Source organism: Mus caroli, unplaced genomic scaffold (assembly GCF_978045245.1).
Source record: "Mus caroli unplaced genomic scaffold, Mus_caroli_1 scaffold_3, whole genome shotgun sequence".
Taxonomy (NCBI): domain Eukaryota; kingdom Metazoa; phylum Chordata; class Mammalia; order Rodentia; family Muridae; genus Mus; species Mus caroli.
The window spans coordinates 94,824,321-94,834,099 of NW_028227258.1; the positions used below are offsets into that span (position 1 = coordinate 94,824,321).

A 9,779-nucleotide genomic window follows, 5' to 3' on the forward strand; every position below is an offset into this window, starting at 1 on the left:
CCATGACAAACAACATGAAAGAGCACTCTGAGAAAGACAAACCATGCTGGGCTTAAAGAAACAAAGTATTTGCCCTTTGTTTTTTTGTTTTTCATATTATTTTTTATTAGATATTTTCTTCATTTACATTTCAAATACTATCCCAAAAGTCCCCTATACCTTCCCCCCGCCCTGCTCCCCTACCCACTCACTCCCACTTCTTGGCCCTGGTGTTCCCCTGTACTGGGGCATATAAAGTTTGCAAGTCCAGGGGCCTCTCTTCCCAATGATGGCCAACTAGACCATCTTCTGCTACATGTGCAGCTAGAGACACGAGCTCTAGGGGTACTGGTTAGTTCATATTGTTGTTCCATCTATAGGGTTGCAGACCCCTTAAGCTCCTTGGGTATTCTCTCTAGCTCCTCCATTGGGAGCCCTGTGATCCATCCACTAGATGACTGTGAGCATCCAATTCTGTATTTGCCAGGCACTGGCATAGCCTAACAAGAGACAGCTATATCAGGGTCCTTTCAGCAAAATCTTGCTGACATATGCAATATTGTCTGTGTTTGGTGGCTGATTATGGGATGGACTCTGGGTGGGGCAGTCTCTGAATGGTCCATCCTTTCGTCTTAGCTCCAAACTTTGTCTCTGCAACTCCTTCCATGGATATTTTATTCCCTATTCTAGGGAGGAATAAAGTATCCATGCATTGGTCTTCCTTCTTGATTTTCTTGTGTTTGGGAAAGGATCTTTACCTATCCTAAATCAGATAGGGAACTAATATCCAATATAGATAAAGAACTCCAGAAGGTGAACACCAGAAAATCAAATAACCCCATTAAGAAATGGGCCTCAGAGCTAAGCAAAGAATTCTCACCTGAGGAATACTGAATGGCTGAGAAACACCTGAAAAAAATGTTCAGCATCTTTAATCATCAGGGAAATGCAAATCAAAACAACCCTGAGATTCCATCTCACACCAATCAGAATGGCTAAGATCAAAAACTCAGGTGACAGCAGATGCTGGCGAGGATGTGGAGAAAGAGGAACACTCCTCCACTGTTGGTGGGATTGCAAGCTTGTACAACCACTCTGGAAATCAGTCTGGCGGTTTCTCAACTTTACTTCTTTAATCATATCTTTAAAGTTTAAAATTAAATTTCTTTGATAACTAAGATAGATTCAGAATTCCTATTTAGTACTATTATGGTATGACTATGCAAAGTCTGTGAATGCTGTTTGTTGAATGCTTGGTTCCAAGCTACTGACACTATGTAGGGAAGATGTAGAAACTTTCAGACAGGAGATCTGGCAGAAGTACGTCACTGGGTGTGTCTTTTGGAATGTCTTGTCCTTGACTGTCAATGAGGAACTACTCTCACTGTACCCAACATCGGTTGCTCACGCACATGAAGCCAAGCAAGCATGGAGTGGACCTCTGACTCTCTTAGCTAAAATAAAGAGTTCTTCCAAGTATTTTGATCACACTGATGAGAAAAGTAAGTAATACACCACTTTAAATTGTATTGTCTAAATACACTTGATAACTGCAATCTATGTCCTTGGTACAAATGCCAGACTCTGTGGAAGATACAAGAGAAAGAACATCCTCCAAAGAGACTAAAAAGGATTAAGAGAGAAAACTGAGCAATGTGTTGATGACTCTAGCCAGCCTAGCTCATACTCCTCTAGATAGGCCACATAGAGGAAAACAAAAAGGAGCAGGAAAACAAAGCAGACAGTTGCAACATCAAGATTCAACCATGCCTAAAGTTAGACTGGCCTATGAACTTTCCAGTTACATGAATCAATAGATCTCCTTTTAGCTTGTCAGTGTTTGAATTGGGATTCCTGGTAGTTTACACTCCGAGTCCTGACTGACAGCACATACATTCACACCCAGGACTGACAGCATCAGAAGTGTAGCTGCCCTTCCTTGTGCTGCCCTACCTGACCCAGTGATAGAGCTTTAAGTGAGTTCCGGAAGCCATGGGCCTATTTTTTTAATCCTTTCAAAAAAAATTTACACTTAATTTGGAATGACTCTTTTCCTCTAACATAGCCTGGTCCAACTTCAGCTTGAACAAATCATCTCTCATGCAAGCATTTGCAAACTAGAATCATGAGTGTGGAATTGGAACTGCACTTCCAGGGTGTGATAGTTTAAATAAGGATTGCTCTCATAGGACATCATGTTTGAATGTTTGGTCCCCAGTTAGTGGAACTGTTTGGGAAGGATTAGGAGGCATGGCTTTCTTGGAGTAGATGTGGCCTTACTGGAGGAAGTATGTCATTTGGGTGGATTTTGATGTTTCAAAAGCTCACTCCAGGTCCCGGCCCAGGCTCAATCTCTCTCTCTCTCTCTCTCTCTCTCTCTCTCTCTCTCTCTCTCTCTCTCTCTCTCTCTCTCTCTCTCTCTCTCCCTCCCTCCCTCCCTCCCTCCCTCCCTCCCTCCCTCCCTCCCTCCCTCCCTCCCTCCCTCCCTCTCTCTCTCTCTCTCTCTCTCTCTCTCTCTCTCTCTCTCTCTCTCTCTCTCTCTTTCTCTCCCTCCCTTCCTCCCTTCCTCCCTTCCTCCCTTCCTCCCTTCCTCCCTTCCTCCCTCTTTCTCTGAAACTGGCAGATTAGATGTGAGTGTGAAGCTATTCAGCTACTGTTCCATTAACATGCGTGGCTATCTGGTACTTTGCTCCCCACCATAATTGAAATGGACTCACCCCTGAAACTGTAAACAAGTCCCCAATGAAATGTTTTCTTCTATCAACTGCCTTTATCATGGCATTTTGTAACAATAATAAAACAGTAACTAATATAGAGAGCATTTCTCTTACTGCTAATTCAGTCTAGGAATTATGTCTCATTATCTCTAACCAAGGATTGATCAGTCTCTGTTTTAAATAGTCTCAGAAGCAGAAAATTCTTTTTAGTAAAGCATCACTGAGTTACACTGATGAACAGCTTGTATACCTGACACATTGTCTTAGTTTCATTTCTGCTGCTGTGATAAAATATTCCTGACAAAATATTCATCTTACCATTTCAGATTACAGCCCATCATTGAAGGCAAGTCAAGGCAAGCACTTGCAACAGCTAGCCACATCCATGGTCAAGAGCCAGGAGAAAAGTAATGCATGCATATTTACTTGCATTCAGATTCATCTCTGTGCCACCCACAGTGAGCTGGTCTTCCCACTTCATTTAATAACCACGACAATCCTCTTTAACATGCCCACGGGTGAACCTGATATAAACAATCCCTCACTGGTAGGCTTTCTAGGTGATTCTAGACTGTGTAAAGTTGATAATTAAAACTAATCATCACAGGCATGCCATAATTCTACAAAACTAAAAATTTTCTTCTCTAAAAACTCTACTTTAGAGAGTTTTTGTGCTACTTCAGTTCTATACAGCAATGAGTAAGACTCCCTCCTTTTCTCTTTGTTGGCCTCTCAAATACCATCACACAGTTAGAATGCCTCTGCACAGTTACACTTTTCTACAGTTCCTTCAGCAATACCTCAAAACACATGACTTCTGTCTCCTTTGACATTGCGACTCCACTTGTCTACACTTTGGTTTGCCAACATTTTAAAATATAATTCCCCTCTCACTCCCTCCTTCTTGATTCACCCTTGCAATTCTCTGAAAATACTCAGAAAACTGGGGTCAAAAGGCTTAAAGTTGCAGTTTGGTATCAACTCTTACGATGTCATGGACCATTTTTCCTTTAATAACACATTTTATCAACAACTTTAGTACAATTCTTGACACATGGTGCATTCTGAAAACATTTGTGACTCAAAGTTCTGACAACTAAAAATTCTCCAGAGGGTTTTCACATTAACCTGTTACATTTGGGCTCTTTTATTTTCCTTCCCTGAGTAATGGTGGTTTAGAGCCCTCGTCTATGTCCGTAGCCCAAATTCTATAGTAGGCCCCTCATTGGTTTTGTTCTCACTGCAGAGCTGAGATCTGTAATGGTGTCTACAACATGTTATGGACTTATCAAATACTGATAAGCTAAACAAATCTGATGCAGAAACCATGATTCACTATTCTTACTTCACGATTGAATTCCAGCCATGAGATTCAGTTAGTTGACATCACTTAAAGTCTAGACTCAGCATTAGTTACGTCTCTAAATTCATATTTCTTCTAAATTTAATAAGTATGCTTTTACAGCCTTACCTACGACATTGATGAAAACACTGGACAGGCTGGAGCCAAGACTGGAACCCTTAGATGCTCAGCAAGAGACACTCGGATAAGGTAGTAATGGGTCAGTATCCATTCTCTGAGGCTGAAGCAGCAAAAACAGCTTAGAGTCCATTTAAGTCTCGAAGGGCTTTAAAATCCATTGTTGAAGACAAAACAGTGTTTAGTATATTAAGTCTTGGAAAGTGTCTTTTCCCCCTAAGTCGAAATGGTTCAAAATCAGCCATTTCATATCAAAATAGTATAAAAGCATTCCCTAAGCCCTAATATTTCACTTTTTAATTTACTAAGACTTTGTTTAAAGAATCTATACTGATTATGTTGGACTGTACCCAGAATCCACTCCTAAAAATCAACATAGTTGCCCACATGTTTTCTAACCAACTGCACCTGTATAATGATGCCTTGGATTTGAACCTAAAGAATAAGACATATGCACAAGAGCTGAGGGGCACATTCCACATGCTCTCCATATATATATATATATATATATATATATATATATATATATATGTTGTACTCTCCTTTCACTGAATTGTGTTTTACTACTAATGACTTGAATTTTAGTCTCCTTGCAGAGATGCTCATGTTCACATAAGAGTTCTTAAAATAAAATCCTATTCCTCTTAGATCCAGGTAAATGTCACTAAAGTGCCTCTTGTAAGTCTGAATCTGAAGGCATTTCTAATAGCAAATAGTGTGGTGGTATTTTACACTATTATAAATGCCTTCTTTCATCTTAAATAATATGGGTAACCCACTAGGAAGAAGTTGCATAAAGGAGGTTTATACATGACCTTCAAATAATAAATGTGAATTTTAAAGGGCTGGTGAAAAAACATTATCAAGCAGGCTTAAAGCTGTTGAATATTTGAATTTAAAGTGAATGCACATATATCTTGAAAGAATGCCATACATGATAAACAGAGATCCTTTTACATAGACATTTGCCTAGAAGATATTAGGAAAACAACTAACACTATGGAAATGTCATATGAAAACCTACTGGGAGATAATACTCATCCCTTAGGCCATAGGAATAAAACTCCCAGCATTATATGTGAGATACCCTCCTTTTGAGTTGTTGGCATTGTCCCAGAAACCCCCCAAAGCAATATAAGCTGTTGTGGTTGCTCTTTGTTGTCAACCAGTAATTGGTGGTACCACCCTATTCTTGACTAAATACATTGTTAACAATCCATGGAAGCATTGCCACCGATCTGGAAGCTTTCTCTCTGCCAGCTAGCTTCCAGGGTGCTGAAAGGGGCTATGAAAACTTTGGAAGGGGAGTAACCAACAGCCTTACAGATCTGTGAACCATATGAACTATAATGATGATTAGCAGAACAAAATGTTCTCATGGGTGAATAGTGGCACGGATATTATAGGGGTAACCAACTGCTTTCTGGTTGAACTTGAGACCCACTCCATAGGAGGAAACACATACCTGGTATGGGAAGCCTAGCCACGAACCCATGGTCAGGAGCTGATAGGCCCCAGTCATGAACCTACTGCTATTATTCTGCTAAACAAACAGAATGTCAAACTACCCTCTATGTTCTTATGCCTCTACCCATGTCCTAGTGCAGCATTCAAACCTCACTGGAGAAATTTCTCTATACAGCAGATGGTGATTAACACAGAAACTAAGAGCAGAGAGCACAACTTTCAGTGAGCTGCTTAGTCCCAAATAAGAAATCTACATCACACTCCTTCCCCCAAGGCTCAGGGACTATTGTCAAAGAGTGGGTGGAAAGATTGTAAGAGCCAGAGATCAGAGAAGACCAGAGCAAAACATTATCATGTAGACATAGTAAGACTGCTACACCCATGAACTCAGTACCTGTGGTTGTATACACAAGACCTATCTGTTCAAGATCAAGACAATCAACATTCTAGGATGGAGAGGGGAGTGGTTCACAAGCCCCCACTCCTAACTGAGGAACTATGGATAGTTAATGGTTTCTAGGGAGGGAACTTTGATTTTCTTTTAAGAGTATGGCTCCTGGTAATTCATCCATGTTCCAGTGGATGGCCCCACATCCAAAACTATATGGACAGTGCAAACTGGAGTTGATTGGTTTTTTTTTTTTTTTCCTGGTGCTGGTATTTTATTTCTTTGTGTACATTAGGCCATGAATTCGTATGGAATGGGCTCCAACAGCTCAGGCTCTTTTCCATTAGTCCTTACAAAGTGTGCTTCTCTGGGTGGCGCAGGCTGGCGCTTCAGCTGCACCCAGATGCCCTTCTCTTTGGCTTCCTTTTTCTTCTGGTCGTTCTCCTTCACCCCCTTCAGGAAGCTGTCCCTGCTCTTTGAGTGCTTGATGTGCTCAATCCGCACATTGATCCTCTTGGCCAGAATTCTGCCCTTAACCTGCTTGTTGACAATGATGCCCACCGCATGCTGGGTGACATTGTAGACTCTTCCGGTTTTGCCATGGTAGCACTTATGGGGCATTCCTTTTTGAACAGTGCCCATTCCCTTGATGTCTACAATATCACCCTTCTTGTAGATTTGCATGTATGTGGCCAAAGGAACAACGCTATGTTTCCTAAAAGGCCTAGAGAACATATATCGGGTGCCTCTCCTCTTTCCCTTTGTGTTCGTCATTTTGGCAAGTTACTGGAAGATGACTGCGGCGGCCGAAAGCAGGTTATTTTTTTTTTTTAAAGAAAACATGAAGTTGGTAGGATAATAGGAATTGGAGTAATGGGTGGTTGTGTGCTGCCCAACGTGGATGCTAGGAACCAAACTCAGGTTCATTGCTAGAGCAGCAAGTACTCTTAAGTGCTAAGCCATAGGCCAGACATGATGGCACATGCATTTTAACCTAACATCAAGAAGGCAGAGGCAGGTAGATCTCTGAGTTAGCAACCAAGGAGGGCTACATAGAGATAGCTATCTGAAAACAAAACAGAACGTGAGGATAGAGCTACAAATTGTATCTAACATGATCTCTTTTTTTTTTCTTAAAAATATAATTTTCAAGCAAAAGTGTAATATCCATACATGGTACAACATGGGACTCATTTTCTGTGATTTGTTTTCCTGTTTTGTTAATTTGCAATTAATAATAGAAGCCAAAAGAGGAGTACAGGAGGAAAATAATTACATGAATGCAGCATCGATAATGTGTTTAATATTTTTTTAAAAATGAAAGCAGTCTTAGGCAGCCCAATCTGTACATTAATCAGACAAAAGGTCTAATAATTATTAATGTCTATAATTAAATTAAAATAGGGGAATATATGGCTTTAAAATTAGAAAGGAAATTATTCATACAGGAGGTCTTGGACAATGAACCTTGGCCACAAAGACTTAAAATGAGCTACTTTAAATAGGTGATACTTTCTTAACAGACAGATCAACCTGAAAGTTGAAGGCCCAGCACAGAATCCATGTGTCATGCTTTCTTCCAGGAAAGTAATGCTGACATCTCCGGTCCCAGCCTCAGGCTCCAGGACTGTGCTTGTATGGCCTTTTGGACTATCAATTATTCGTCAAATTTTCTAATTTGCACTTTGTTCTCAGTGGCTCTGCTCATTAGCAGAAAAACAGAGAGAGCACAATGAGAACGGGCAGGAAGCCTCTCCAGCTAAGGTGTTCAGATGTTATGTGTAGATATCCAGATGTTATGTGTAGGAGTGATAAACATAACTCTGTAAATGACCATAATTCAGTTTTAGCTGGACTGAGGGACAAGCCTCATTTTATTCCTGTTGCCATGCTAAAATGTCTTCCTCAAAAGCAACATGGGGCTCTTCCGGTCAGAAAAGCACCTGGGTAGCTAGGGCGCAGGGTCGGCTGACACTCGCCAGCTACCCACAACACCCGCCACAGGATCTTAAGACTTCTGGTGAGTGGAACACAGCTTCTGCTCCAATCCAATTGCGCGCGGGACCTGAGACTCCATTAGTTAGGGAAGCAGAAACCGGCCTGAGTAGGGCCACAGGCCTCATCTGGCCGGATCAGCACCAGGGGAGCTAGAGCGCAGGGTCGGCTGACACCCGCCAGCTACCCACGATCCCCACCACAGGATTTTAAGACTGCTGGTAGGTGGAACACAGCTTCTGCTCCAGTCCAATCACACGGGACCTGAGACTGCTCTGGTTGGGGAGGCAGAAATCCGGCCTACATAGGGCCACAAGCCTCTTCCTGTCAGAAAAGCACCTGGGTAGCTAGGGCGCAGGGTCGGCTGAAACTCGCCAGCTACCCACAACACCCGCCACAGGATCTTAAGACTTCTGGAGACTGGAACACAGCTTCTGCTCCAATCCAATTGCGCGCGGGACCTGAGACTGCATTAGTTAGGGAAGCAGAAAACCGGCCTGAGTAGGACCACAGGCCTCTTCCGGCTGGACCAGCACCGGGGTACCGCCAGCTACCCACGACCCCCGCCACAGGATTTTGAGACTGCTGGTGAGTGGAACACAGCTTCTGCTCCAATCTTTAAACAGTGACAACGACAACAACTAACCCCAGAGATTACCAGATGGCGAAAGGTAAACGTAATAATCTTACTAACAGAAACCAAGACCACTCACCATCATCAGAACCCAGCACTCCCACTTCGCCCAGTCCAGGGCACCCCAACACACCGGAAAAGCTAGACACGGATCTAAAAGCATATCTCCTGATGATGGTAGAGGACTTCAAGAAGGACTTTAATAACACACTTAAAGAAATACAAAGGAACACTGGTAAACAGGTAGAAGACAGTAAAGAGGAAGCACAAAAAAACCCTTAAAGAATTGCAGGAGAACACTGCTAAAGAGTTAAAAATCCTTAAAGAAAAACAGGATAACCTAATCAAACAGGTAGAAGTCCTTAATGAAAAACAGGAAAACACATCCAAACAGATGATGGAAATGAACAAAACCATACTAGACCTAAAAATGGAAGTAGACTCAATAAAGAAAACCCAAAATGAGGCAACACTGGAGATAGAAACCCTAGGAAAGAAATCCGGAACCATAGATACCAGCATCAGCAACAGAATACAAGAGATGGAAGAGAGAATCTCAGGTGCAGAAGATTCCATAGAGAACATCGGCACAACAATCAAGGAAAATGTAAAATGCAAAAAGATCCTAACTCAAAACATCCAAGAAATACAGGACACAATGAGAAGACCAAACCTACGGATAATAGGAGTGGATGAGAATGAAGATTTTCAACTCAAAGGACCAGCAAACATCTTCAACAAAATTATAGAAGAAAACTTCCCAAATCTAAAGAAAGAGATGCCCATGAACATACAAGAAGCCTACAGAACTCCAAATAGACTGGACCAGAAAAGAAATACCTCCCGACACATAATAATCAGAACAACAAATGCTCTAAATAAAGATAGAATACTAAAAGCAGTAAGAGAAAAAGGCCAAGTAACATATAAAGGCAAGCCTATCAGAATTACACCAGATTTTTCACCAGAGACTATGAGAGCCAGAAGATCCTGGACGGATGTTATACAGACACTAAAAGAACACAAATTCCAGCCCAGGCTACTATACCCAGCCAAACTCTCAATTAACATAGATGGAGAAACCAAAGTATTCCACGACAAAACCAAATTCACACATTA

General features: G+C 41.7%; 1 pseudogene; it reads right to left on the reverse strand.

Annotated features, from left to right (window-relative positions):
• Positions 1-6,322: 6,322 nt before the first annotated feature.
• Positions 6,323-6,805, reverse strand: LOC110291767 (large ribosomal subunit protein eL21 pseudogene; annotated as a pseudogene).
• Between the last annotated feature and the right edge of the window lie 2,974 nt (positions 6,806-9,779).